The following is a 4,509-nucleotide window of genomic DNA, read 5'->3' on the forward strand; positions in this document are numbered from 1 at the left end:
GATTCTCGTGGTGTTTTTGTTGCTCCCTTGTCTTTTGCACAGAGTAAAAGACAAGGCAGCCATCGAATAGGGCCCGATTGTTCCTAGTTGGTCAGCCGAGGAGCAAGGGGGGGGGGAGCAAGCGTCTCAACCAAGCAAAGCTCACCATGGGGAAGGTGGCTATGCCAACTAGCCTGTTGCCCTGCTCCCGCAGTGACGGATAATCGTACTCTGGTTTCTCTTCATAACGTATAAGTCTTTCGCCTTTTACTAAAGATTTCTGTGGAGAGCAGCACTAATGAGTTGTTTCTATTTTTGGCAGGCTTTACCTTTGCGGGTAAAGCCCTTTCTGTCTGTGCAAAAGAAATCTTCTTACTGTGCAGAGTGACTTCTCTGAGTAGAGTCGCCTTACTTGTTGCGACTGTGCCGATGTTCGAAGCTGGAGTGCAAAGTTGTTGCTTGAATGGTGCTTGCTGGAGCGTGCGGGAGTGCAAAGTTATACCATTTAAAAGGGCTGAAGAGTGCTCAGTGCAGCGGGTGGGCGACACTCTGGCCACCTTGAAAACCGAGGTTACATCCACTACCAGGGGCAGCCCAAGTTCTGCCGCAAGTGTGGTGAGCATGGGCACCTGGTTGAGGCTTGTACCAAGGTGTTATGTGGGAAGAGCAGAGAAATTGGGCAAACTTTTGGAGAGTGTCTAAATGGCAGGAAATGTAATCTCTGTGGAGAATTAAATCACCTCTTCAGAGATTGCCCTAAATCTTTTGCCAACAAATTAAAGACGGTAAAGCCACAGTCAAGCCAACAAAGAGAAGGACCAAAGGTGGCAGTTGGTGAACAAAGTGAAGAGGTTGACCCAATAAATTCAAACTTCCCGCCAAAAGCTTGGATTGGAAGTGAGGAGCAAAAAGGGGAGGGGCCTGTAGAGGCCTCACCACTCAGTGTTGAAGTCTGTGAGAATTCACAGGCAGAGGGTGGAGCTACGCTAAATGAGGAGGAAGAGCAGACAGGTGAGTCTAGTGAAGATACTCACCTCCCCGAAGGTCAACAGCCGAAGAGGACGGCATCTGAGCCTCTGATTCCCCAGTGGTATCAGAGAAGAGGGGAAGAATTAGGTCCCTTTCAGACAGTTCTTCAGTGGAAGAACCTAGAGTCTTCCCCTCCGACTCACCAAATGAGGTCTCCTTTTTAACTTCAGCTCTGCAATCAACCCCCAGGGACTCAAAGTTAAATGCAACATTGCGTCAGAGGCCAACACCGAGAGTCCGAAAAGGAAATATAGATCACCCTACTCACTTTTCACCTAAAGAAATGAAGGAAGAGCTAGTTTCCCAAGAAATAACCTGTGTGTAATTTGTTTTGATAACTTAGAAAAACGAAAATGACATACCTACTTTCCTTTATGCTTTTAATGGTTCTCACCTTCTCAACACTAAATGTGAGAAGTGTGAAATCAAAGACAAGAGCCCAGAGTATTTTATCCTTCTTAGACTCCATAAAATCAGATGTGTTTTTAATACAAGAATGTGGACTACCTTTTTTAAAAAACCATAGACAATGGGAGGAAATGTGGCCCCATTTATCGATATGGAGTGGCTCAAATCAAAATAAAAATGATGGTGTGGCCATTCTAATTAAAAATCCGCATGTTCTGGTGAAAGGTAGCACAATGGTGAGAGACGGACGGGCACTTTTAGCACACTTGAATTTTATGGGTCAAGACTTTAACCTCTTAAATATTTATGGTTTCAATGGAAAAAATGAAAGGTATGACCTTTTAGAAGATATACAGCTTTACATGCTAGGGCAAGTACCTTTAGTTGTAGGAGGGGATTTTAACTGTATCTTGAGCAGGAAAGATAGAAAAAGAGCAGGGGTAGATTTTAAAGTGGATAAGACTTCGATTTTACTTCAGGGCATATGCAGGGATTTTAAGCTTACTGACTGTTTTAAAACCATGCATCCCAGAGAGGAGGGCTTCACCTGGTTTAGTCATGATGGCACCAGAGCCTCTCGCATTGATTATTTCTTTACTAGAGATTGCCCACCCACTGATGTTAGATTAACCCCTGTTTTCTTTTCAGACCACCTTATGCTCTCCTGCACCCTTTCACCCCCTTTTGGTGTGACGGTAGGAAGTGGTCTGTGGAAACTCAACTGTTCCCTGTTGGAGGATGAAATCATAGTCAGTCAGTACAGGGAATGTTATAAAGAGTGGCAGACCCTTCAAGACCTCTACGAAACACATGCACAATGGTGGGAAATGGTGAAGGAAACGACCCAGACTTTTTTTAAACAGCAAGGTAAACGTAAAAAAAGGAAAGAGAATAGATGTATGATGGGCCTACATAAACGCTTACAGCGCTACTTTAAACTAAATCAGTGTGGCATAGACTTTAAAGAAGAAATCAAAGATGTCAAAAAGGAAATGTCAGTTTTAGCAGAAATAAAGAGTAAAGGAATTTTTGTAAGAAGCAGGGAGCAGGAAATTGAGGAAGGTGAAAAAGAAAGAAAGTTATAAATAAAAAGGAGTGTATTCAAAATCTAAAAAGAGAAGATGGGTTTTTAACAAAATCCACACAAGAGATGATTGAAACTGTACATACCTTTTATAGTAACATGTACAAAGAGAAACCAGTGCACTTGGAAACATCGGCAGAAATCTTAAAATTCGTTGACAAAACCGTAAAAGAGAATGCACACTTGACACAGAATTTTACTGCTTTAGAGTTAAAAAAATGCCTAACAGGTTTTAAGAGAAGTCGAGCTCCGGGTTTAGACGGGCTTCCTGCAGATTTCTATCTGACCTATTGGGACCTTTTATCATGAGACATTTTAGATGTTTTTAAAGATTTTGAAAAACTCGACCGACTGCCTGACAGTTTTAGAGTGGGAATAGTGACTCTACTTTATAAAAAAAATGATAAGACTGACCTAAAGAATTGGAGGCCCATCACACTTTTAAACTTTGACTGTAAACTTTTTAGCAAGGTTTTAGCGACACGGATGTCCTCTGTTTTAGAGGAGGTAATTCACCCAGACCAAGCTTGTGCCATCTCAGGGAGACAACTCACCGACAGCCTCGTACTGATTCGAGACATCATTGATTACGCTAGAGACAGAAACACCCGGCTTGTCATCTTAAATTTAGACTTTGAAAAAGCATTTGATCGGGTCTCGCATCAATATCTCTTTCAGGTGTTGCAGCCATCGAAAAGGGCCCGATTGTTCCTACTTGGTGAGCTTTGCTTGGTTGAGACACTTGCCCCCCCCCCCCCCCCCCCCCCCCGCTCCTCGGCTGACCAAGTAGAAACAATCTATTCGATGGCTGCCTTGTCTTTTACTCTGTGCAAAAGACAAGGCAGCCACAAACACCACGGGAACACCGTATTGAGGCTTTGTTCTGACCACTCATTCGGTGTCGCGTTTCTTTCAAGCAATTCTCCCGGTTAGCCCGCACTCGGCTCGCTCCCAGAGCCGTGTTAAAGTCCACTTCGCATTCACTCTCTTTTCTCAGCAGATTAAAAGAAAGTTTCATCTTGGGCTCCCTGAAACTTCCATCCTGCACCGCTGTTTGCTTTTTCACAAGAGCAGAGGAGAGCGCACCGTTCCCAGCGGCACTGCAGTACCGGGTCGAGGCTTGGAGTGAACGGAGCAAGCTTCTTTTTCAACTCCTATTCTTAAAAATCCATTTAATATGTTGTCCTCGTATAGAGGACATATTAAACTGATAAGAACAGATACTACACTTGATCTTAGCCAAAAGGCCGAGAAGCGATAACTGTCCACTGTTTCAGGTCCGAGGGCCCTTGCTGGCACAATGCGCACTTGTAGCAGTGTTCTTTTTATGGCCATAGGTGGCCAGAGTGTCACGTTGCACCTCCGCCCACCCGCTGCACTGAGCACTCTTCAGCCCTTTTAAAGTGTATAACTTTGCACTCCCGCATGCTCCAGCAAGCACCATTCAAGCAACAACTTTGCACTCCAGCTTCGAACATCGGCACAGTCGCAACAAGTAAGGCGACTCTACTCAGAGAAGTCACTCTGCAAAGTAGCAAGATTTCTTTTGCACAGACAGAAAGGGCTTCACCCGCAAAGGTAAAGCCTACCAATAATAGAAACAACTCATTAGTGCTGCTCTCCACGGAAGTCTTTAGTAAAAGGCGAAAGACTTGTATGTTATGAAGAGAAACCAGAGTACGATTATCCGTCACTGCGGGAGCAGGGCATCAGGCTAGTTGGTATAGCCACCTTCCCCATGGTGAGCTTTGCTTGGTTGAGACGCTTGCCCCCCCCCCCCCCCCCCCCCCCCCCCCCCCTTGCTCCTAGGCTGACCAAGTAGGAACAATCGGGCCCTATTCGATGGCTGCCTTGTCTTTTACTCTATGCAAAAGACAAGGCAGCAACAAAAACACCACGAGAATCCCGTATTGAGGCTTTGTTCTGACCGCTCATTCGGTGTCACGTTTCTTTCAAGCAATTCTCCCGGTTAGCCCACACTCGGCTCGCTCCCATAGCCGTGTTAAAGT

General features: G+C 45.0%; 3 non-coding genes across 3 annotated transcripts; 1 reads left to right on the plus strand and 2 right to left on the minus strand.

Moving 5' to 3' along the window:
- Positions 1-205: 205 nt before the first annotated feature.
- LOC140317299 (U5 spliceosomal RNA) lies at positions 206-320 on the plus strand. Its single transcript, XR_011917625.1, has one exon. It is a non-coding gene; the product is annotated as a U5 spliceosomal RNA (small nuclear RNA).
- Positions 321-3,575: 3,255 nt separating this feature from the next.
- On the minus strand, positions 3,576-3,759 carry LOC140317122 (U2 spliceosomal RNA). Its single transcript, XR_011917467.1, has one exon. It is a non-coding gene; the product is annotated as a U2 spliceosomal RNA (small nuclear RNA).
- Positions 3,760-4,065: 306 nt separating this feature from the next.
- Positions 4,066-4,181, minus strand: LOC140317238 (U5 spliceosomal RNA). Its single transcript, XR_011917569.1, has one exon. It is a non-coding gene; the product is annotated as a U5 spliceosomal RNA (small nuclear RNA).
- Between the last annotated feature and the right edge of the window lie 328 nt (positions 4,182-4,509).

This window comes from Leuresthes tenuis, unplaced genomic scaffold, assembly GCF_036924035.1.
Source record: "Leuresthes tenuis unplaced genomic scaffold, fLeuTen1.0.hap1 SCAF_10, whole genome shotgun sequence".
Classification (NCBI taxonomy): Eukaryota; Metazoa; Chordata; class Actinopteri; order Atheriniformes; family Atherinopsidae; genus Leuresthes; species Leuresthes tenuis.